The following is a 26,097-nucleotide window of genomic DNA, read 5'->3' on the forward strand; positions in this document are numbered from 1 at the left end:
ACCACTTGAGCCACAGCTCCACTTCCAGTTTTTTTCTTTTTGCTTATGTGGTGCTGAGGAATCGAACGCAGGGCCTCATACATGCAAGGCAAGCGCTCTACCACTGAGCCACCTTCCCAGCCCCAATAATTTTTCAAAGCCCCAAATAGAAGTGCGGTGCAAGTAGTATAGCACCAGCCTTGAGTGAAAAAGCTAAAGGTCAGTGTGCACTCCCTGAATTCAAGCCCCAGTACCAACACACACACACACACACACACACACACACACACACACACACACACACACACACACACACACACACACACACACACACACACACACACACACACACACACACACACACACACACACACACACACACACACACACACACACACAGAATATATTCCAGAAGTATAATTAGCATAAAATGAAATGTACCCATTTAAAACACAAAGTTTGATGAGCTTTGGCCAAACGCACATATGGACTGAACCATCAGGCCAATCAAGATACAATTTCAACACCCCAAAACGCCTTTCCTTCCCCTTCAGTCCCTCAGCCCTGGGCAGTCGGTGATGCTCCGGTGACTATAGGTTGGTTTTGCCTGTTCTCTGGGGTCTAGCTTCTTTTTCTCTGTGGACTGTCTTTCATTATACAGCTGTGTGCAGTGGAGATGGTCTGAAAGGCAGTCAGATCGATGACCCCAGCCTCCCAGCAGTCATTCTCCCACGTTACCTTCTGAAACTCTGTCTTTCTCCTTGGCTCTCTAAAGAAGCAGACCTGCCACTTGGTGGGAAGACTCATGGGTTTTTTTTAACTGTATTTTTTTTTGTCTTTTCTTTTTTGGTACTGGGGATCGAACCCAGGACGTTGCACTTGCTAGGCAAGCGCTTTGCCACTGAGCTACATCCCAGCCCTTGGTGGGAAGACTCATGGAAAGGCCAGATAGCAAAACACTGTGTACAGGGAACTTTAAGAGCCAGGCATGGTTACTAGAATCTGAGGGTGGCCTCTAGGGGCTGAGGGAGACTTCCATGAGTAGATAAGGGAACCCTCTAGCTGACAGGCTGCAAGAAGCCAAGGCCCTTAGTTTTGCAGCCACATGGAAATGAATTCTGTCAACAACAACTTGAAAGAACTTGGCCGTGTGGTCCCCTTGCCAGCCACATTTCCATCTGAGAGCAGAGCCCCACATGGCAGCTTGACTACAATCTTATGGAAGACCAGGCGACACCTTCCCAGTCCACTGATCCTCTACGAAAGAAAATAAACATGCCGTACTAGAGGCCAACGCGTGTTTGTAGCAATCTGTGACTCAGTAGTTGCTTCCTGTGATCTCTGGAGAGCATTCATTGCATTTGCTCCCAGTGTGTGTAGTCCATTCCCTTTCCCATCCCCATCCGAATCCCATATACTTTGATTGGGATAGCTGGAAGAGGTGACATGCAAAGTCATTTCAAGTCACTTTGTAGACTTGCTTCATTTCTTTCGAGCAACATTGCAGTAGGAGAATTGAGATACTACAGTTCATACATATTTAACTTAAAAAAACCTGCCAGATCATTTCTCAAAGAAAATGTGTCCCATTTCAAATTCCCACTGCTCTGTGAACGTTACAGAACTCTACCTCCTCTACCAAAGTGTGGCTGTCAAACTTTAATAGTTTGCTGTTTCTTTGGAGTTTTCCATTTCCTTTTCCTGATGGTGAGTGGCATTTGGTATCATTCCACGGCTTCTTTGACTATGAATTATGGATTCATAGTTTGGCTGTGGATTTTTGCTATCTTTGTTGGTAAAGTATCTTTTAACTCTCAAGATATTGCCACCCATCGGGTTATTTTAAGAAAGTAATATGGAGGGGCTGAGAAAGTGGCTCAGTGGGAGAGTGCTTGCCTTGCATGCATGAGGCCCTGGGTTCGATTCCTAAGCACCACATAAGCAGAAAAAAAAGCTGGAAGTGGCACTGTGGCTCAAGTGGGAGAGCGCTAGCCTTGAGCTGAAGAGCTGAGGGACAGCGCGCAGGCCCAGAGTTAAGGCCGGACGACCGGCAAAAAAAAAAAAAAAGAAAGTAATATGGACATAGTATGATTGGTATTTAGTATACGCAAATTAAAAGATAACTTTTTTGCTATCTTGGCGCGTGCGTGTGTGCGTGCGTGCGTGCGTGTGTGCGTGCGTGTGTGTGTGTGTGTGTGTGTGTGTGTGTGTGTGTGTGTGTGTGTGTGAATACTGGGGCTTGAACTCAGGGCCTGGTGCTATTGCCTAGCATTTTCACTCAAGGCTGGCCCTCTACCACTTGAGCCACAGCTCAAATTCTGGCATTTGGGTGGTTGATTAAAGATAAGAGACTCATGGACTTTCCTGCCCAGATTGGCTTTGAACGAGGATCCTCAGATCTCAGCCTCCTGAATATCTAGGACTATAGATATGAGCCACCAGTGCCCAGCTGTTATTATTGTCTTTGAGGACACTTGCTGATACAAGTTTTATGATGTTTGGGAAGCCATATACAAAACACCTTTTTAAAGAAGCATATCTAAATCTTTGAGAGAAGGAAGAGGAAGCAAAAGAGGTAAAATGACAGAGGGATGGAGCAGGAATGCAAGGGCCTCGTCCAGGATGGGCAATGGGAGACACACTGGGCAGGTGGCACTGCACATTAGGGGCTGTTGAGCTCTGCCTCACAGACACTGAAGCTGGAGGAAAGCTGGCTTTCCAGCTAGCATGGGTACTTCAGGGCCTCAACTCTGAGACCTGGCATTCAAGAGGGTGCCCCACACCTCTATTTAAAGCAGCTGAGATCTCCAGCACTTTCACTACAATCTGAAGCCTGAGTGTCGGAGTCTGCCCTGCAGTCCCCTGGGTGGGTGGGTGAGCACGTGCGAGGGGTGTCAGAGGGATCCTGGAACAACTCTCCACCAGAGATGCTAAAATTAGCACACGCCTCTCCTCACAGCTCCTCTTGCCCCAACTCTGCCTACACACCTTTGCCGGCCGCTCTGTGGCTCTGTCCTAAGCACCCTTGCTCCATCAGGGCCTTGAACCTCTGGAAGGGGAGGGGAGGCAGTGGCAGTGTCCAACTAGCTGCTCAGACTCCCCCAAAAGAAACACTTTATAAGGATTTCTTTTCTTTTAATAAATGTACCATGTACTTACTTAAAAAAATCAATCAGAATAGCAAAATATAAAAAGAGAGAGTAAAGGATACAAGGCCTAAGGTTTAAAGACAATGCTTCTATTTCAGTGTAATTCTTGTCATATTGTCCATGTGTAAATATACATAGAAGTGTATTTTTGTGTGTTTGTGTTCAGTCCTGGGGCTTGAACTCCAGGCTTAGGTACTGCTCTTGAGCCTTTTGCTCCAGGCTAGTACTCTACTGCCTGAGCCACAGCTCCACTTCTAGCTTTTTGATGGTTAATTGGAGATTGGAGTCTCTCATAGACTTTTTTTTCCAGGCTAACTTCAAGTGGGGATCCTCAGATTTCAGTCTTCTATCTAGCTAGGATTACAACTGTGAGACACTGACACCCAGCAAATGCATATTTTTTTTAATAAACTAAAACTATACAAGCATGGCATTAAGTACTTCCAGGGATCTTTATGAGCCAAATATAAGCATTTGAACCTTTTAATTAACTACTAATTCCGATGTGGTAGGCATTAATTTTTTAAAAAATCACAAGTTATCCTAGAGGGAATACTTGTATAACCGTATCTTTGAGAGCTTTTCTAATGTTTTTCTTGCTAAAAGTTTTTAGAGGAGAGTTTACTTTGATGGAAACAGTTTTGTGTTATTTTTTGTTGTTGTTGTTTTTCTACAGAGCAGATCTTACATGAGGGCAAAAATTCGTTATATTCTTTCTTTGTCTCTGGTTTTCAAATTCAATGCCTGGCACACAACCTGGATACATTTTTGTTTTGATGACACAGGGGTTTAAACTCAGGGCCTCACACAAGGCTTGGCTTGCTTATTTACTGCTGGTACTCTACTACTAAGTAAGGCTTCCAGCCTGGCTTTTTGCTGGTTACTTGGAGTCTCACCCAGGCTGATTTCAAATCATGATCTTCCTGGATCTCAGCCTTCCAGAATAGCTAAGATTCCAGGTATGAGCCAGCAGTGCCCAACTAGAATTTAAAAAAAATTTTTTTAAACTCCGAGGACATAAAAAACTGGGCGTACACAGTCTGCCCATCCCAGACAATTAACTCACATTTATTTAGATTTTAAGGTGGCACATTTGATTATTTAATATATGTTCCTCATCTATCAGGCTATAAGCAAGGCTCTGATGACAGAGAGAATGCTGGTTTGGTTGACTGAGGTAGCAGAAACATCCACTAAATGTATTTAGCACAAAGGCAGCCCTAGAAAATGTTTGTTGAGAACTGGGGCTGTAGCTCCATGAGACAGTGACACATACGAGACTCTGAGTTTCATCACAGAATTGCTAAAGAAGAAAAAGGCATTGAATGCACGGAGGTGTGGAGATGGGTGGAAAGGACAATATAGTTGGTGTATAATGATGCAAGGAGAGTGTGTGTGTGTGTGTGTGTGTGTGTGTGTGTGTGTGTGTGTGTGTGTGTGTGTGTGTGTGTGTGTGTGTGTGTGTGTGTGTGTGTGTGTGTGTGTGTGTGTGTGTGTGTGTGTGTGTGTGTGTGTGTGTGTGTGTGTGTGTGTGTGTGTGTGTGTGTGTGTGTGTGTACCAGTACTAGGACTTGAACTCAGGATCTGGGTGCTGTCCTTTAGTTTTTTATTCACTCAAGTCTGGTACTCTACCACTTGAGTCATAGCTCCACTTCCAGCTTTTTGCTAGTTAATTAGTCTCACAAACTTTCCTACCAGGGCTGGCTTCAAACCATGATCCTTAGATCTCATCCTTCTGCATGGCTGGGATTACAAGTGTGAGCCACCAGTGCCTGGTTGCAAGTCATCTTTGATGCTCAACAGTGAAGCTGAGGAATGCCAGCAGGTTGGACATCGAATGCTTACTGGGGAAGCATGACTGGCCTCCAGCATGGAAAGAACAAAGAATACGTGGATGCTGACAAATGCATTTCCGCATGTGACAGAAGTGCTACATTCCTGGCATGATTAAGTGTTGGAAAGAGAGCTGTATAGCCAGTGAGATCTGGGTTCAAGTCTCAGTTGTACTACTTCCTCGATAACACTGCTCTTCCTCAATGAGTGATTCTTGGCCTTGCTGGGAATTCGAACATTCTGAACAGATGCATGTCAGGCACGGAGCACAGTGCCTGGCTTTTAGTAGGTGCTAGGTGAAACTGTGATGATTATTTCTTGCCTTAAAGTAAATCCTCTTCCTCCTTCCAGACCCAGACACCTTCCTTAGCTTTGGTGACCCAAGTTCTCACAACCCAGTTCACCACAACCCTTCCCTTCTTTCTGCTCCTTTCCTAACGACCAGCCAAATCCTGCCTTACCCAAACTGTTGTTTTATTGAGCAAATACTTTTGAAATTACACTTTAACCTCCACCATATCTTATCCTAACTGCTTTACCAAACTTCATCCCGTAATCCTCAGAGTGACTCTCTGAAGTCAGTTTCCATTTTACAGATGGGGAAAACCAAGGCCAATGATATTTCGGTAACTGGCCAAAGGGCTCACAGCTGGAAAGAGGCACTGCCAGGCCCCCAACTCCCCAAGACTGGCTCCAGATGCTGCTCTTGGAAACCCAGAGGCCAAACCGCCTTTTTACTCCAATGGATCATATTCTGAGCTGAGTCAGCCATGCTAGCTAGAACTGAAGCCATCTGAGGGAAGGAGGGAAGGAGGGAAGGAGGGAGGGAGAGACAGGCTCCTGCCCCAAAGCGCCTGCGCTGAGGACACCAAGGCTGCGCAGTAGGCAGCGGATGGCCTGTGCGGGGCTAGGAAACCTCTGTGAGGCCTGGGGAACTGCACAGCTCAATCAGAGAGAGATGGGATTCAGGAGGGAGCCAGAGCCTCCACCTCTGCTCTGAGAAACCTTCCATGCTGTATCCTACAGGGCGGTACTCCCATGGCACCTTCACTGTCTGTGAACCTAGGGCTTGGTTCTGGGAATAAACTGTTAAGCAAGACGCATGCTGCCCATCGACTCCAGCATGCTGGAGAAAGCCGCAAGGACACAGGCCACTTCCAAGAGGGTGGTGAGCCAATCCTGGCAGTCTCCTAACCCAGGCTTCCTGCACCAAGGAGGACACGAGCAACCAGGGCTCCTGAGCATGACAGGGACCAGGAGAGCTGTTGTGAGCTGACTGTGCCAAGGGTACATGTGTAAGATCTGCTCTGTGGGTATTCCAGCTAAGATCCCAGGATGTCCCGGAGGCGCCTGAGAAAGAAAGTTTAAAATACCTTCCTCAATCCAATCGGCACAACCTTGAGAAAAAGAGATGTCTATTTATTTTTTTAATTCGCCTATTTTTCAGATGAGAAAATGAAGGCTCAGGTCACTCTCCAAATGTGTGGTGTACCTAGGCATTTCATATCCGGGGAAAGAGGCCTTTGTAAACCATGCAAATAAAAGGCTGGGAATAGTGGGTGGGTTTCTGGGCCTAGGTTCTGGCTGGAAATCTGGTGATGGTGCTGACTGTGGGAAAGTTACTGGAACTTTCTCAGGCCCAGTTTTCGCACCTACATTGGCGTCTGTCTCAGGGTGATTATCACTTCCCTTGAGAAGCAGTGCTCATCTAAATATGCTCCAAAAACCAGATACTGAGAAGCCATCCCCTGGATTAAACACAGCATGCGGTGACAAGGAAAGTCACTGGCTTGAGTACTTTGTAGAAGAAGAAACTGGGATTCAGAGCCATTAGTAACTTTTCTCTTTTACACACTTAGAACACAGAAGTCCCAAGACTTAAGACTGCAGTATTCTGGATTTGGTGTCTATTATCTTAACTAATACCCTTCCTACTGCTTTTTAAGTTCACGTATGATGGTTGACACTCAGACCCGGTGTCTGGGAGATACTTGGAAACGGTGAGGATGGTGGTAAACTCAGAGTACCCCATGGTGTCTGTCCTGTAAATCAGGGTATGCTTTATGTCCCGATTTTCTGCTCTACAAAACTGGTATGATATAACTATATCTAGCTTGCAGAATTGTCCTGAAGAATAAATTAGTCAGTACGTTTGGGTACACAATAAACATCACATACAGGTAAGCTGCTACTATGTGAAAAGAATAAACTGTTATGCAATTTTGTTTTAAATATGCCCAACTTCCACTTCTGTGTTGTATGGGAAGCTAGATGTATCCTTAACCATCAAGTCCTGGCAACCTCTCTGGGACCTTTTCCTTTTCCTTGGCACAATACTGGGGCTTGGAGAAGGGGTGGGTTAGACAGAGGGACTGAGGTCTTCAGGTCATAAGCCACAAGCCCCACACATCAACCGAGGCCTCCATGCCTGGCTTCGGAAACCCCCAATGAGCTCATGGTTACTATCGGCTTCTAGGCTGAAAAGAATGTGCGGTGCCATGGGCAGCTTTCCAAGAACCCATGAAGGGAGCCTCATCCTTTCAGGATGTCTCAGCTGCAGATAAAACCCTTCCTGTGTTCCAACTCACGGCTGGCAGGGGCCAGCGCCAATGACTGATTGCAATGGGTGAGTTGTCAAAAAGATGTGTGTGTGAACTGAAAGCTGGCTAGCGGGAGCAGAGCATGCATTCAGGAGGACGGTGGGAAGGCCAGCAACTCACAATGGTTTGTTTTGCACCTACTATGTCCTTGGCCCTGGGCCAGGCATTCACGAGGTGGAGAAGCTAATAAGTCTCTGTTCACCTGTGTTTACTACTTAGGAGCTCTGGAACAGCCATTATTTCTCTTGATCTTTGGCACATCCCTGACATAAACAGACCTTATTTCCTCCACTTAAATACGGGTAACTAAAAAAAAAAAAAAGCATTCAAACATGGCAATGACTAGGGACTTGTTTAAACTTAATTCCTTTTTGGCCTGGGTAGCCAGATAGACTACATTTCCCAACAGCCCTTGTGGCTGAGTATAGTCACATGACTGAATTTTGGTCCACTGGATGTGTACAACGCTGGTGCTCTGCTGTATGGGTCTTTCAGGCCCAGCCCACATGTAATTGGTATAATAATTATATCTAGTTCACAGAAACTGTCTTGAAGAATAAATGAGTGGATAAGTTTGGTATAAGCATGGTGTATAGGTAAGCTTTGACTACATGAAAGGTCATCTTTGTCTTAAATATTCAAAACTTCTACTTCTGTGTGGTACGGGAAGCTAGATATATCATGAACCATCAAGTTCTGGCAACATCACTGGGTCCATTTCCTCTTTCTTGAAGCAATACTGGAGCTTGCGGGTAGGGGTGGATTCGCCAGAAGGGCTGAGATCTTCAGGTCATAAACCACAAGCCTTCCAAATCTTTCCAAGCAGTCCTCTTTCTCCCTTCTTTCCTTGGCTAAGAGACTTGGGCAATCAGCAGAGGGCTTGATGGAACCCTGAGATAGAAGGCGCCTGGCCGGGCTCCGGAGTGACAAATTTAGCAAACAGGCCATCTGCTGAATGCCCCACTGAACTCTTGAGTGAGTCATAGGCTTCATTTAGGCCACCGAGTTTGTTTGTTTCATAATTGTTATTCTACCTTAGTATACACACTACCAGCTGAACTCCAGCACTGGGGGCATGGTGTTTGCACAGCTTTTTATCTACCTTGTCCCAATAATGGGACAGTCTTTTTTTTTTTTTTTTTTATCGGTCGGTCATGGGTCTTGAACTCTGGGCCTGGGCCCTGTCCCTGTGCTCTTCAGCTCAAGACCAGCGCTCTACCACTTGAGCCACAGCACCACTTCTGGATTTCTGGTGGTTTATTGGAGATAAGAGTCTCACGGACTTTCCTGCCTGGGCTGGTTTTGATGAACTGTGATCCTCAGATCTCAGCCTCCTGAGTAGCTAGGATTACAGGCGTGAACCACCGATGCCCAACAACAGTCTTTTTTTTCCCCTCTACACTAACCACTGGGCTGTGCCTCACACACCTGTGGAACACGCTCCAATGTGGTAAAGGATCTGGGGAGCTGCAGTTCTGGCACCACTAGCTCAAAAGTTCTCAGAATGATCGATGAAATTACAGTGGGCATAAATAAATGCCTGAATGAATCCCAATACATCTCAAATATAAAGCTAAGTGAAGTAAAGAAGATGATGAAGGATATGAAAGAATAATTCAGTAAAGATAGAGGATTCTGAAAGAAGTCAAACTGAAACCTACAACCCCAAATTCAGTACACCAAAGTAAAAAAAAAACAACAACTCAGTTTAAGGTTTCTACAATAGGCTGGATCGTAAGGAAGACCATATACCAGGTCTTAAAGACAAGGTAGAACATGCAGGTAAAAATAGAGGGGAGAGAACTAAAGAAGTATGAACATAACATTTAACACCTCTGGGACACTATTAAAAAGCCAAAGCTAGTAATAATGAGCACAGAAGGAGAAGACTGACAAGCTAAAGGCAAAGAAATTATAGTCAATAAAACACTGTCGGAAAATTTCCAAGATCCTGAGGAAGAGATTGTCATCTTGTTTATAGGAGGCTTTTAAGACTGACAGTTAAAAAAAAAACAAAACAGAAAATAATCTTCAAAGGTCATATTATAATTAAAACATGGAGCATCTAGAACAAGGAAAGAATGTTGGAATTTGTAAGAGAGGAGGTTACAATTTACCTATAAAAGCACACACATCAGAATAGTGGCAGGTATCTCAACAGAAACTTCAAAATTGAGGAGGACATACAATGATGTATTTTAAGCCTTGAAAAAAACAACTGCCAACCTAGATTAAAATACCCAGCAAAGCTACTTTTAAAAAATTGAATGAAGAATGAAAAGTTCTGATATAATGACCGAAAAAGCAATTTATGACCATGGAATCACCTCTGTGGAAGAAACTTAAGTCATTCTACACCTAGAAGTGAAATATAAACACAACCAGAAAAAGATGGGACAGAATAAATTTCACAGATAAGTAGATAAGCAAATGAGAAGTAAGGAAGAACTGGGCACTGGAAAGCTACTGAAATGGCAGGAGTTGGTACATACCATACCTTCCAATAATAATTCTGAATGTTAACGGTCTCAGTTCTCCAGTTAAAAGAAGAGACTGTCAGAGCAGATTAAACAACAGGATCCCACCATTTATTTCCTACAAGGAATACACCTCATGGGCAAAGATAAACATAGACTTAAAATGAAAGGATGAAAAGACTTTTCCAAGTGAATGAAGCCCAAAAGTAGATAGGAATACCTTTACTCATAGATGTCAAAGCAAACTGCAACCCAAAAATCAGTCAGGAGAGAAAAATAAGGTCCATTCATACGGATAAAGGTAACAATCTAGCAGAGGGAGATAACAACTGTAATTTACATGCACTGAGCATCAATGCAACAATTTCACAAAGTAAAACAATAGTAGATATAAAGACAAAAATGGATCCCGGGGCTGGGAAGGTGGCTCAGTGGTAGAGCGCTTGCCTTGCATGCATGAAGCCCTGGGTTCGATTCCTCAGCACCACATAAGCAAAAAGAAAAAAGCCGGAAGTGGCACTGTGGCTCAAGTGGTAGAGCACTAGCCTTGAGCTGAAGAGCTGAGGGACAGTGCCCAGGCCCAGAGTTCAGGCCCCACAACCGGACCCCCCCAAAAAAATTAAATTGAAAAAAATTAAAATTAAAAATGGATCCCATCACATGGGTAATTTTAATACTCTGCTCTCAACTATACATACATGAGCCAGTTGCTCCCCTCCAAAGAAATCAACAACAAAAGCTCCAGAATTAAACATCACTACAGACCAAATGGATACAACAGACATCTACAGTTTCCACCCATTTTTCTCATCAGCTCGTAGAACTTCCTCCAAAATAGGTCATATCTTAAGGTATAAGGTAAAATTTAAATACAAGAAAATTAAAATCATCTCCTCTCTTTTATCAGATCCAATGGAGTAAAACTACAAATTAACAACTAGAAAAACTAGAGAAAATTTCCAAACACATGAAGGCTGAAAAATTCACTCTGGAATGATTAGTGGGTCACTGAAGAAATAGAAGGCAGAAATTAAAAAAATAAGAAACAGAAACAATATGAAATAAAACAAACAAAAGGAATGCTAAGAATACAGCTAAAGGAATGCTGGGAACAGAGTTTATATAGCTATGAGTGGCTTCATTAAAAAAATGAGAGGCAAATAAAAATATCAAGCAATGCACCCCAAGTTCTTACAAAGATAATCATAAGCCAAGCCAAAAACAGTAGACAGGAATAGCAAAAACCATGACAGAAATCAAGAAAACAGAGACTCAGAGAAACAATATAAAACAAAGAAAACAATATAAAATCAGCGAACCCAAAGACTGGTTCTTTGAAAAGATTTACCATCTTTTTTTTTTTTTTCATGCTAACCAAAGGAAAGAGGGAACAGATCTAAATCATTAAAATTAGAAATGAGTAAGGGAACACCATACCAAATACAAATGAAATCCAATAGATTATTAGAGAATATTCAAAAATATATTCCAACGAACTGGAAAATTTAGAATAGAGAAATTTCTAGATGCATATTGCCTATCAACATCGATCCAGGAGGATACAAACCATCTAAACAGATCTATAATGAACAATGAAATTAAAGCCGTAATTGTCTCCCCCCAAAACCACACAAGATCAAATGGATTCACTCTTCTCAAATGGTCCACCTTGAAAAGGTGGTGGAATTAAGGATGGTGGGCCCAACTAGAGAAAGAAGGGGAATGTCTGAAGGATCTGTCCTTACCCTTCCGGTCTCTCTCTCTGCTTCCTAGATGCCAGTAGGTGAGCAGCGTTACTCTTACTATACTCTCTCAGGATGTTCTACCTTACCTCTGGCCAAAGTGCTAGAGTCAGGGGCTTTGGATTGAACCTTTTGAGTCTGTGAGCTGAAATCAATCTTCCCTCCCTTTCACGGATTTTCTCAGGTACATGTCAGAGTGCTGGAAAAGTGACGGACATGCTTAGTTGAGATATATTTCCAGGGCAGTGTGTGTGTTTGTTTTCTTCGCTGTCGATAGGTAAATGACCTCATCGATTATTTACCATAGATGGCTGCATTGACATCATGACTGTTATACTGTTGTTATTTTGAAAATATGACTGTAAGAGGTTTTCCCATTTGCCCAGAGTCAACCTAGCCAGCAAGGGGAGGGGCTGGGACGAGAACTCAGGCAAGACGCCGTGCCTGTAGCCAGGCCATACAGGGCCCACTATCTGTTTCATCGGTAGTTTTTGGGGACAAAGCGCCACCGCCTCACAAATGTACTGTGCGGTACATGTGTGCTTCCTGTCCACAGCGCAGTCAAGAACCATGGCCTGATCCATGTGAGCTGCACACAATGCGGGTAAAACTGAGAACAGCTGCCGGTGGCCCTTTGCAGGGAAGGCTGTCGAGTCTCTACCCTTGACCTTTTGTGGCTGAGTTCTCAAGCTTCAAGAGGAGCAGCGTAAGACAGAAACGAACCGGTACCCAGTGTGCTTCTGTAGTCAGGGGCTTTGCTATGGGCCCTCACTACGCCTCTCCCACGAATAACCAGCACCTCCTGAGTTTCTCATGCTGCCTAGGCCAGAAAAGGGCTTCCTGAATACCCGCTGAAGGAATGAGGAATGAACAGGACGCTATGTAGCACATTGTGCTGGGGCCGCTCACGCCAAGGCAAACAATTTGGCGGGTCCAGCCTTTCTGCCGAATCCTCCACAATTTAAGCCTCCTAGGTATCCGTTACCATGGAAACAGCCCTAACAACCCACATTAATCAGTAGATTTAGAAACTTTTATCTCTGTGCCTAGAATTCTGCCCATCCCCAACTTAAGAGTCCCCGAGGCCTCCATATATATATATATATATATATATATATGTATATATATACACACACACACACACACACATATAATATATACAGATACATACATATACATATATACATATGTATGTATATGTATACATATACATGTATATATATACATATGTATATATGTATACATACATATGTATATATGTGTATGTATCTGTATGTGTATATACATATATATATGTATATACATATACCCAATGTTAACACTGGAGTCACTTAAACTCGTGATCCTAAACTACAGGATTGTCACCACTGAACCTCACCCTAGTCACAAGAGTGAGGAGTTGGGAGTCAGAGAAACTTGGTTAAATCCTGTTTCTTCTTCATACCCATTAGCTGTGTGGCCTTGAGTGAGTGTCTTCCCCTCTCTGATTCCTGGCTTGGCCATCTGTGCAGTAAGTATGCTTTTGCTCAGGAGAGGATCTCTGCAAAGCATCCTAGCCCAGAGCAAGCTCGGTTAGTGCCTGGCTATCATTCTTTATGATGGCGGGGTGTCTGCGGAAAGACCCCCAGATCCATTATGCATGTTTTATCTTCGTGCTTCACGGTGGAATAAACAATGTCTTCATCCAGTTCTTTGTTGGTTTTTTTTGGAAGACACTCTAATTCCACCTCGGAGCACGCTTGCTCCCCTAAGCGGGAATTTGGCAGGCTCTCCCTGGCCGCTGGCCTGAGTTTCCAAACACTGTTGGTTTAGCATTTCTCCAGTGTATTCCCTGAACATCACGAACCTGTCAGCCTTGCCACTGCGTTAGCGCTCGGCTCCGAGTCACACGCAGGAGCTGCAGGAGGCTCCCGGATCGTGTCGCTGGCGTCCAGCTCTGTCTGCCAGGGTCACAGAGGCGAGGTCAGTCACAGACCTGGGCAGTGGGTGTCGAGTCGGGGAGACGGCATATTGAAACGCAGATCTCTGGGAAATGGGAGCAAAGTACATCCCCTGGGTTGCCACTTGGGGGGAAAACAAGAAAACCAAACCACCACCAGGACTTGTACAAAGTTTCGCCAACAGCCACACCTCTGGGAATCAGGAATGAAGCTCTGGGCTGGCACTGAGTCTTGAACTCATTTGCTGTGTGTCTTTGCTTAACCGGCTTGCGCTCTCTGTGGCCTGTCTCTTTTCATGACAAACAGGCTAGGCCGCTTGCTTTTAAAAGCCTTGCCTGGCCACAGAGCTCTTCTCAAGACCCATCTGCACATGGAATTCTGATATGTGAAACAAGATGGAAGTGGAAGGGACGGTTTCGAAAGAGCCTGGACTCCGCTTACTCAGCACTAGTTTCACTGAGACCAGGCCTTTCCTCTGAAGAACCCAGTTTGAGAACCACATGGTTGACTGGTGGAGTTCCCTCCTTCCTTGGCAACACTGGCTCCTGGTGGCCGCAGCGGTCACTGCTGTTGGTATTTATTCACTTTACTTCCATGTCCTGAGCTTCAAGTATGAGCCAAGAGCCCTGATTCAAATCCCAGCGTCACCATCCCAGTAGCTGTGTGATCTTGGGCAAGTCAGTTAACCTCTCTGTGCCTCAACTTCTGCATCTGATAAGATTGTTCAGAGAATTAGAGGAATTAATCCCTTAGGGAGGGCTCAAAAGAGCAGTATATAAAATCCTCAACTGGCCACACACTTGACACATATCTATGCCGGTTTTTATGACTGCCTCAGCTGTACCTATAAGGTTTTGGGGATTGGTACTGGGGTTTGAACTGGTTTGAACTCAGGGCCTCACACTTGATAGACAAGTACTCTTTCACTGAGTCATGCCTCCTGCCCTGACTCCTGCCAATTATTTCTGAGTTCTTCTATTCTTTTTTTAAATTAATTATCCTTAAGTAGTTGCACAAAGGGATTTCAATGTAACATGTCCGTTTATAAGTACAATATGATTATGCGTAAGACAGGGTCACAATTAGACCTTGATCCGCCTATTTTAGGTGTCCCCTAACCATACACATATTATCTCTGCCTTCTGCTGAGATAATACCTTGCTGACTTTTCTACACCAGCCGGCCTCAGACTGAAATCCTCCCAACCGCAGACTCTCAGCAAAGAATCTACCTAAGCACCATTCTGTTTCACAGATGACAGAGTGAGGCTCAGAGAAGTCCGGTGAATGTCCCTAGACCTCAAAGGGAATACATGATCAAGGAAAAAACACCTGGTCTACCCAGGTTCCTCATTCTCGTGGGGCTGAGGAGCTGGAGCCTGGAGAAGAGAGGAACGAAGGGGGGGGGCAGCAGCCAGGGCTCAGGGGAGTCTGGTGCTGGCCGGGTCTGGCCACAGCAGCGAATGCAGATCTGAGTTGTCAGAGACCATCCAAAGCTCTTTCCTCCCAGTTGTGTCCTCCAAGCCTTCCCAGTTGTCCCTGGTGATTGCTCTGCACACATCAGGACACGTGCAGAGGCTGCTCCAAGCTGGAACCTCGTGAGCTGGTTCCAACCCCTGCTTGGAGGGCCACGCATGTGGTCACGCAGCGCCCGGGCCACACAACCTGACACCATCACCCTGACGCTTCTGACTCGGGGTGTGGCAGGGAAGAGTGAACACAGGGAGAATGAATTTGATCTGATTTGATCACAGCCTTGTTGTGATGCTTGAGGTTGGGGGGTGGGGAGGGGGAGAGGGAGGAGGCCATGCAGTCAGGAAGCCAAGCAAACCACACTACCATTTTATCTCCGTAGCACCGAGGGTGGTAATAAAAGATGGCTGTGTGGCTCTCTCCGGGGAGCTGGACAGGTGCCAGGCCATCATGTGGTGAACAAATGCTGAGATCACCCAACTGCAGAGCTACGGCCGCAGCATTAAGATGGTGACAACCCCTCCAGGAGCCCTGACCCCTGACCCCTGATCCTTGACCCCTAGCTCATGACTGATGGACATGGACGGTCACCACCCAGCCAGAGAGCCTCAGGGCCCTGTTACCTACCAACGCCCCAACATCTGTTCTGGCAGTATGGAAAAGCGGGAGGTATAGTGTAGCTGTTAGAATATATCTTCTCCGCCCCCTTCCCTTCCCTTCCCTTCCCTTCCCTTCCCTTCCCTTCCCTTCCCTTCCCTTCCCTTCCTCCTTCCCTTCCCTTTTCTTTCCCTTCCCTTCCCTTCCTCCTTCCGTTCCCTTCCCCCTTCCCATCCCTTCCCCCTTCCCTTCCCTTCCCTTCCCCCTTCCCTGCCTTCCTTCACAGTACTATACTGAATTTAGGACCTCACACTTGCTGGGCAGGTGATTTACTACCTAAGCCATGACTTCTTGCCTTTTTTAGTTTTCTGATGCCTGGGCCAACCTGGTCTGTGACCCTCCGATTTCTGCTTTCTGCATAGTTGGTATGACAGGTGAGAACCAGCATGTCCAACTTTATATTGGTTGAGATGAGAACTGATGGACCTTTTATCCCAGGCTAGCCTTGAACTGTGGTCCTCCTGATCTCAGCCTCCTGAGTAGCTGGGATCACAGGTGTGTACCACTGTACCCAATGGTATAGGCATTAACTTTCAACCAAGTGGGATTCTACTGGTCCCAGCTTATCAAACTAAAATTGTGCAGCAGGACACAGAACCTCTCCAAGCCTCACACACACCTCTACAAAGTGAAGTTATTACAGTGATCATGCAGGGAGAAAGGGAGGATGTGAACTAATGAATCCACAGCTCCTCAACACAGGTGCCCAGGACACCGTGTGTCTGCAATAGACAACGGTCCCTTTGCAACTCAACAGAGATCCACTGCCGATCAGGGGTCCTTGGCAGAGTAAAGATTCTTTGCTATTCCTGCCAACCAGAGATGGGGTCTTCTTAAAACTAGATTTGCCGTGCTTGTCATTGGCTGCTAGAATGTGCTAGGTGTGATGTTGTGCAGCCTTGACATTGACCCTGAAGATACCTACCGCTTCTGCTCTCCTAAGAAAGAGAAAGTCTAGGGGAGCCTCAGGCCCAGACTTGGAATGGAGCTGGGTTCGACCTCCTAACCCAGCCTAGGAAAGCCACATGCTGCTGGCCCAGGGAGCCACTGGAGCACAAGATCTGCCCAGACAAGTCCTGCCCCAATTCTAGACCTACAGATTGAAGGCAAATGAACCAGTTGTGGGCTTAGGACCCAGAGCTTTAGGACAGAGCGGGGCAGGTAGCTCAGTGGTAGAGTCCTTGCCTCACCCACGCAAGGCCTTAGTCTTGACCCTCAGCAGAGGCCTGGTCTCTGCTTTCCAGGTGATAGACCTAGGAGTCAGGTAAGCGAGGTTATTTCGGCAAAGTCACATGACGGGCAGGTGGAAATCAGAAGGGTAGGCCTGCTGTCCTCCAAGGCCAGTGCTTCTTCTAGAGCCTGGTTATGCCACGCAGGTGGAAGGGATGGTGTTGTAGAAACCCCTCAGGTTCTGAGCCCCTCTTCTCCCCTGCTACTAGTGGTGCCGGGTGAGAAGAGTGTCCCTTTCAAAGGGGGATGGAGTCACCCGACACGGAGAGGTAATCAGTCACCTTACAGTAAAAGATGATCATTTTTGAACGAGAAGAGGCCAGGACTCCAAGGATGGTAAGGGCTGTCGCGCAATTTCTCCTACAGTGGACCATAATGGCTCCCTGGGTCTTTCTCAACCAGATTCTGTGATGTGGGCGATCAGGAGCTGCACTGCTCTTCAGGGGACCCCTGCACCCCCTCTCCCGGGGCCGTTGGCTGGAGATGCAGGGAAGCAGAGCCTGGCACTTCTTCCAGGCTCACACTGTCTCTTTCTTGTGCGGCTTTCTTCCCGTTCCCACGCCCCACCTCTGCCAGTCGCAGGGATCCTTCAGTGTCGGGACGCAGATGGATGGGGCCGTCCCTGTCCAGCTCGGCTCTGGGTGACCTGCCCGGTGGGCTTGCTGGCTTCTACACTCCCAGTCTACCAATGGTATGCTCTTACGAAGTCCCTGCCTCGCCGCCTGGGTCTTGCCAGAGAGTTGTTCCCCTTGCAAAATCGTGGTTGTGCCTTCCTTCCTTCCTTCCTTCCTTCCTTCCTGGCTGGGCTGGCTGCAAACCATGATCCTCAAGAGTCCTGAGTAGCTGGGTTACAGGTGTGAGCCAACTGGTGCGCAGCAGTTGTGGGATTCTTATTTATGTGGACAGTCGCCTGTCCTGAATGCCTTCAGCAAAGGCACTGGCTATAATCCAGAGAAATCGTTTTCAGCTTGGCCAGCAGGGAGGGTTCAGGGAAGGGGAGATGGAGATAACCGGTATGAAATCACAATCCATCACTGCTGAGTAAAGGCCCAGCCAGGCACGCCCACAATTTCCTGGACACACAGACGTGACCATCGGACAGAGACAAATAGAGCACTGCAAAGTGTTCTGCCCCCTGGGTCTCTGGTGCCCTGAATAAAATCAATGACACAACGGTGGGTCTTAGACATGTCTATTATTATATTGACAGCTACATCATCGCTACGTAAGATTAAATGTCTAGTGTCATTCATATCGCTCAGACATTTGAGGAAGCGATAAAAGATTGAAGGGAAGAAACGTTATTGTGTCAGGGAGAAGCTGTACATGGCAGGAACTGGCCATATCTCCCTGAGGACAGGACGTGTGAGAGGAAAGGAAGGGGGAGGAGGAGGGTGGGCTTTCTGGAGAAGCATTTCGGAAAGAGCATGTGCAAAAAGGAGGCGGCCAAGCCCACTCTGTGTACCCCCTCCACGTCTAGGGAGTCAGGATGATGACTGTTTTACAGATGCAGGGGTCAAGAGTGGAGAATGCAGAGTGATTAATCTAAGGTATCACCGCCCCGCAGGAGGCGGAACTGGACCAGACCCAGGTGGTCTGCTTCACCTCTGAAGGTGAGCCATGTTTCATGTTTGGAACCAGGGCAGGTATAGATCCAAGGACTGGATTTGACGTCAGGCCGGGACGCAGAGGCGGGACTGGGGGCTGCAGCCCTGATGGATGGGAGGAGACTACCACACCATAAGACTCTGTCTTTCCCCTTTTCCCTCTCCCAGCCCCTACGCTGCCCCTTAGCTGGTGTGGATCTACTCAAGGTCAAGACCAAGAAGGAAGCCACTGTCCCCATAACCACGGGAGCTGCCCTTCCTCATTTCTCTGTCTACTTAAGTCACTACTTCGCGGGAAGCCTTCCTTGCTTACTCTGCCTCCACAACCCAGCCACTTTCGCCAGATGCTGGTGGCTCACACCTGTAATCCCAGCTACTCAGGAGGCTGAGAATATGAGGATCGTGGGTTCAAAGCCACGATAAGCCAGAGAAAAGTCTGTGAGCCTCCACTTCAACGGATCACCAAGAAAGAAAGAAAAAGAAAAAGCAGGAAGTGGAGGTGTGGCTCAAGGGGTAGAGCACTAGCCTTGAGTGACACAACACTAAGGGACAGGGTCCAGGGTCCCTGAGTTCAAACTCCAATAGAGGCACCCCAAAAGAAACAATATTTGAATTATTTGGGAGGTGCCAGAACAGAGACTTCAGAAGTCTGAGGGCTGAAACTGGCTCAGCCAGGGGTCTTTGGACACAATCATCCTCCCCTTGGTTCTGGGGCTTCCATTTGTCCATCCACGTAATGGGACCACACAGAAAACGCCAAGTGGCTCTTCTCACTGAATGTGCGATTCTATAAACGGTCCCCTCCTTCTCCCTCCTGCCTGGACTGTCCCCTGCGGGTGGGTCCCCCGGGGGAGGGGGTGGGAGGATTTGAAGGACTGGATGCTCTTCCCCCGTGCTTTGCCGCTCCGATGCTTTTTGGCTCCCCTCTCTCCAACCCTCTCTGAGGTCTGACCTTCTAATGAGCAGAGGCACGTTATCAGCCTTTGTGGTTTGAGCGGCTGCCTGTAATTTAGTGTTGCCTAACGCTGGAACCGGAGAGCTGGCTTGCGTAATGAGATCGGGGCCTCATTAGCCTGTGCCTTCTTGGGTGTTTTCATTCTTGGTCTCCCGCTCTTGTTTGCTTCTCGTCTGTCGGTAGGGTCATGGCTGTACATCCCCCTTCCCTGGGCTTTAAAAAAAAAAAAATCACTCTCCGTGGTGGTGGAGCCAGGCTTGAATCTGAGCCCAGAATGGCCCCAGCCATCCAACAAAGCATGGATTTCACCATTCCCTGGCTCTGGTTCTCAGCCGCTTTTCTGAGAAGCTGGGTATCTGGATCGCTCTCAACACCCCATCCTCGCTGGGCAGCCCCGCTGTGGTGTGGGTGTTGGACAGAAAGCAGAGGGCGGAGGGCTATCAACTTAATTGCTCAGATGCTGATGTTATCGACTGCCTGCCATGCTTTAGCCCTGACAGAGCGTGCCCAGCCTCTGACCTCGCAGCAGGGACATGGCGTGTGCTTGCTCACTGATGATTTCCTGGGCTACTCTTCTTTGGAGCCCTTCTCCCTGGAGGCAGAAGGCTGATACCTGAGGGCAGCTCCACCCCAGCTCTCTGGCTGAATGATCTCTGAGGGCCACAGTGAGGTCCCAGCAGGAGACTGGAGGGCAGAGAGGGAATGCTGTCTCTTCCTGGTGCTCATTCTCCTTTGGTTCCATAGCTTTAAGGGAGAAACGAGTCCTTCCCTAGCTATAACCTCAACACTGCCCAAGTCTACATTACACCTAATAGATTAATGCTAGGAACCTTTAGGCCTAGTGTTTAGGACCAAGAATAATGTACATTTAAATTTGGAGGAATATTTGCACGCGCGTGCACGCGCACACGCACGCACGCACGCACGCACGCACACACACACACACACACACACACACACACGAGCTATCTTGGAGGTGGATGCAAGTCTAAACACAAACTTCATTGGTGTTGCATATCCTCATTATACAAATAGCCTGAAGGTAACTACATACAATATTTTTTTCATAATTTCATGCGTTCCATGGTCTGAACTTTTCCATTTATAAAGTTATCTTAGTGCTCTACAAGTTCTAAGTTTTTGGAGCATTTCAGACTCTGGCTTTCTGGATCAGGGGTGCTCAGCTTGTCATTCTAGTTTTCCGTATTGCCCTGTAAGTCTCAGAGGTGACAGTTTCTCCCTGCTCTTATTAGCTTGTGAGAACCTTGCTCTCTGTCCCACACATTCCTTTACAAGTGGCTCCTTCATGAACATCTCCTTCTTTAAACCATTTAGGGGTGCATTCTTGTCTCTTGTCTGGCCTCTGTCTGATACAATTTCTAATTCGAAAAATAGTGTTTGGAACATTACATAGACCCTTAACAAGTAACTGTGGGATAAATGGAAAAACTTTTCACATACAATAGCTCAGATGATCCCTTAAAAAAAGATGCAAAATGGAAACAAGTTTATTCTCGGTTGTGTTTTCTTCTCTTTTTGTCTCGTTTGTTCATTTAACCGTCTTTGGAGGGTAGGGGGAGCATAGAAATGGAGGAAGGTAGCTCAGTGGTAGAGCGCTTGCCTTGCATGCCTAAGGTACTGGGTTCGATTCCTCAGCACCACATAAGCAAAAAGAAAAAAGCTGGAAGTGGTGTTGTGGCCCAGGCCCAGAGTTCAGGCCCCATGACTGTACCCCCCCCCAAAAAAAAAGAAATGGAGGAATAAAAGGTGAACAAATGCAGCAGAAGCACTCACTAGACACTATGTTGAACATGAATTATACAACTTGTGGGTGGGGATGGGAGGGAAAAACCGAGAGAGAAACTGAGGGAAGGGGAGACATTATCCAAAGAGATGTACTCATTACCTGACTTACGCAACTGTAACCCCTCTGCACACCACCTTCATGATAACAATGGAAAATCATTTCAACAACAACAACAACAAAACTAGGCAAGTCATCTTGCCACCCTTTATGAAGAAAAAGAAGCGGAGGCTCAGGTGGAGAGTCTAGGTCTGAATTACAGATTTCCAAGTGAGAGGGGCAGCCCAGCCCTCCTGGGCCCAGATGAGTCTAGATACAATCGGCCCCACTGCAGAATCTTAAATGTGAACGGAAGCCATGTATTAAAGGCTTGGTCCTTAGCCTCTTACAGTGTTGGGAGGTAGTGGGATTTTCAGTACATGGGGGCCCAGTGGAAGAAAAATTAGGTCACTGGGCATGTGCCACTGACAGAAATATTGGGACCTTAACCCTTCCTTTCTCCCGATTGCTTCCCAGCCAACGTAAGACAAGCAGGCTCCTCTGCCATGTCTTCCTGAGGTAACACCTCAGGCTCAAGACAACAAGGCCAGGCAACCATGGACTGACATGTCTATAACTGTATTCCCATAAACCTTTCCTCTCTGTAAGATGATTACACTCAGGTGTTTTGTCACGGTGCCAGAAAGATGAGTCATACAGCTCTCTACCTCCTGTTGGATTCTGTACAAAGACTCAGGGTCTGCTCATGCCAGTCTGGTAGAGGCCAAAGGACCAAATGCCACAAGGCAGAAAGAGAGAGGAGACTGAGGAGTTAGAGACACCTGGATATTCCCTGGCACCTCACATCCCCTGGGTGTGGCCAACCTGCTTTGGTTTTCTACAAGTCTGGTTTGCTGCCTGCAGTTTAACAACAGCCTCAGCTGCGACTCAGTTGATGTGACTCAGTTTCGTCCTCTGTATATAGGGCTGTGATAAGAATGATCAGCACTTTGTTTAGTGATTACCCTGATCTAGAGGCACTACTGCAGGCAATTTACATACTCTTAACTTGTTATTCCTTGTTATGACCCTGGGAGGAAGGGCTATTGTCACTAAGGAAGGGGCAGCCCACAGCACGGCTCGAAGCACAAAGCACCCCTGTCTCAGTCAGACCCTTGGCTTTTCATCAGCTTTGTCTTACAAAGGGTTGTTACCAATCACAGCAGGGTAGTTAGGGTCCGTCTCTCTTAACAGCTGGAGGACACAGGCTGCCCTCCTTCAAGAGACAGTGTAGGGCAGTGGTACCACATACAGGGGCCGGAGCCAGACTGGCTGTGGTCTAGGACCCAGTTCTGCCAGGCCGGCTGGATATCTGACTTCTGTTACCTAAACTCTTGCTATTTCTGCCTCTCATCTCAAAGTGCACACCTTATAGGATTGCTGAAAGGCTGATGAACTAATAATATATGTCGAGTGCTAAGAATAGCACCAAGCATATAGAAAAGGCTACAAAAATGTGTATTAAACAAATAAACATTTCATATGTGTAATTCAAGCTGGCTTAGACTAAAGGGATCTTTTCTATTTGGGGGTGGGGAGAAAGGCTCAAACGGATTCAGAGCCACAGTAACATCAAGTCTTTATCTCTTGGTCTTTGTCTTCACTATGGGCCTCTCTGCCTTGGCTTCATTCTTGGTAGATCATTCTCTGCAGGAGAAAGAGGATTCCCAATGACTCCAGGCAGCTCTAATCTGATAATCCCAGCAAAAAGTTTTAGAAGGAGATGTGCCTAGCTATAATCCCAGCTAACTGGGAAAAGCAGAAATCAGAATGGTTGTGGTTTTGAGGCTAGCCAGGGCAAAAAAAAGCTAGGACAGCTCCATTTCAGCAAATAAACCACCATGGTCGTTCATGCCTGTGGTCCCGTATCAGAGGACTATAAGCCAAAGCTGGTCCAACCTGGCTACTCAGTTCAAGCCCCCAAGTTCAAATCCCAGTGCTAATCAAAAAAATTTCAAGAGGAATTCCCTTTGTCCTGGTTTTGGTCCCAGTGTGTGATATTCCAGTATATTAGGGCTGTTCACACATCATACAGTCTACAAGTTAGGGGGTCCCTCCAATGCAAAATTTGGGTGCTGTGTTAGAAGGCAAGAACATTCTACCGCTCACTCCCAGACAATGATCACCCACCCTGACACACATAGAAGGAAGCTCCTTATAGAGACAGACAGCCACATTATAGTAACAAAGTCATTGGAGGTTCAAATTCAAAGACCTGAGAATGGGGAGCCACTGGCATTCATTTCCAGCCCAAGGCCTGAGAACTGAGGGGATATTGCTGTGAGTCCTGGAGCAGAAAAGCTCAGGGAGAACTTCTTACAGGAAACAGAGCTCTCATGTCCACTAGCAAGAAGAGAGAGTGAGCCCTTCCTCTGCTTTGCCTTTCTCTGCTGTTTGGTTGGGTCTTGGATGACATGATGGTATCAACCTATATCTTCACTAACCAACCCATCTGCTTAACCAAGTCCACGGTGAAATGCTAATCTTTTCCAGAAACATTCTGATAGACATAGCTAGAGAAGGCTTTAGCAGTTACCTGGGCTGGGCAGAACCTAGTAGAGTTGACAAAAGTCATCAACCTATACTTCTTTCCTTGAAGGTGCTTAGGGAGCGAGGAGTCAGAAGGTGCGGCCACCCTGGGAGTGCTGATGAACATAGTGCAGCCCCTTCGCGAGAAGGTCAGCAAGTTGAGAGTTCTGTTCAATGCTCTTATGTGGGAGGAAGGGTCCCTCAAAACCATGGACTTCTACCTCTAGGACACAGTGAGTCAGGCTGGGGCTTCCTGGTGTGTGTGTGTGTGCGTGCGTGTGTGCATGCATGCGTGTGTGTGTGTGTGTGTGTGCGCGCGCGCATGTCACCTGTAGCAAGCTTGTCAGAATGAGCTACCTGGCTGAGAAGATAAGCACCTTTCCTGGGCATGGGACAGAATAAGTCTCCACAGTCCCACTGTGTCCCTAACTCCAGGCTTGAGCTACATCGCCTTTATGGCCCTGGCTATTTTACACAGCAGTAGCCGCTCGAAGCTTGTCCACGTCCTTGCTGCTCAAATTCCATATGCAGAACTGGAAGCATTGGTTTCACCTCGGAGCTCACAGGAAATCAGAATCTCAGACCCGCCCTGAAGACCCAATGGATAGGAAATCTACATCTTAACAAGTCCTCTGGATTGGTGTGCATCTTAATATTTTGAGAAGCAGCGCTGGCTTGGTGTTTTTCTAGGAATGCTCTGACAAACTTTTTGTCACAACGTCCGTCGATGGCTTAAAGCAAGGGAAATGCACGCGTTCACAGCTCTGGGGGCTGAAAACCCACCATCAAAGTGTCAAAGCTGGTGTGGTGCCTTCCGAGGGCTCTGAGAGGAGAATGTGGGCCATGTCTGTCTCCGGGAGTCAGGGCCCTTACAGACAAGACTGGACATCCCTTGCCTTGTGGATGTCATCCTGGCCTCCAGTATTACGTGGGATTTGACTTGTGTCTCTAGGTCCAAATCTTCCTCTTCTTATAAAGGGATCAGTCATAGTGGATTAGGAGCCCACCTTATTCACTATGACTTCATTTTAGCTAGTTATGTTTTCAATGGTCCTACTTCTAGAAAAGGCATATTCTCAGGAACTATAGGTTAAAACTTTAGCACGTGATGGGGGGGGGGCGCACAATTTAATACATAACAATGGTATGTGATGCCTACTTTTAAATGCTAGAAATCTAGCTGCTCCTATCTGGAACATTCCTATAACATCTTTAATTCTAATTATTTTGGTATGGTATATGGGATTCAATTCAGGATCTCATACTTGCTAGGCAGGAACTAGACTGGCTGTGGATAAGGCTTTTAATTTATACTTTCATTATTATCCTTAACTTTGCTCTCAACTGGCTGGCCTTAAACTTGAGATCCTCCTGTCTCTGTCTCCCAAGGAGCTGGAATTACAGGTGAGAACTACTAGGCCTGGCTAGAACTTCATTTTTATAAACAATTGCTATATAAAGTCAGGAAGGTTGAAGGCTTATACCCTTTGGTTTCTTTGGCCTTTCAGCTGATCCTCTCCCCACCCCCACCCAGGGGTGGGTAAAGCCAACAGGGGAACAGGCTGAGGCTATTTCCCCGCTTGGTGAATGGAATCATCCAAGAAGCTTTAAACACGAAGCTACGGACATCGCCTCCTCAGATGGGTGTGTGTGTTTAAAAGATATTTAAAAGGTGATTTGAATCTGCAGCCCAAGTTGAGAGATGGGATCATCATTCCACAAGTTACCAAGAAGAAGGTTCGGTCCCTTTCCAAAAAGACATTGGGCCCCAAGCACAAATCATGTCAAACATGAGCACCTACAAATACCTACATTGCAACATCTTAAGCTTTTACAGCTCTCTTGTATGAAATGTGTTGCTCTCAAAAGAACAGAGCTTGTATATCTGGCCTTGGCCTCAAAATTTCTCCCAGTAGTTATTTCAATTTTTGAAGTTTGTGATCTTTGGTGTTTATAAGTTTCATAATATTATTATTATTTAACATTACTATTGGTGGTACTGGGATTTGAACTCAGGGCCTTGTGTTTGCTAGGCAGGTGCTCTACTACAAAGCTACACCTCTAGCCCTACAGTTATTACCTCT

At 46.5% G+C, this 26,097-nt stretch overlaps 1 protein-coding gene across 2 annotated transcripts in view; it reads right to left on the reverse strand.

The window, feature by feature from the left end:
* The window catches only part of Syn3 (synapsin III), a 398,594-nt gene that overhangs the window by 292,442 nt on the left and 80,055 nt on the right, over window positions 1–26,097 (reverse strand). The window lies entirely within an intron of this gene.

Source organism: Dipodomys merriami, unplaced genomic scaffold (assembly GCF_024711535.1).
Source record: "Dipodomys merriami isolate MVZ:Mamm:240054 unplaced genomic scaffold, mDipMer1.0.p SCAF_97, whole genome shotgun sequence".
Classification (NCBI taxonomy): Eukaryota; Metazoa; Chordata; class Mammalia; order Rodentia; family Heteromyidae; genus Dipodomys; species Dipodomys merriami.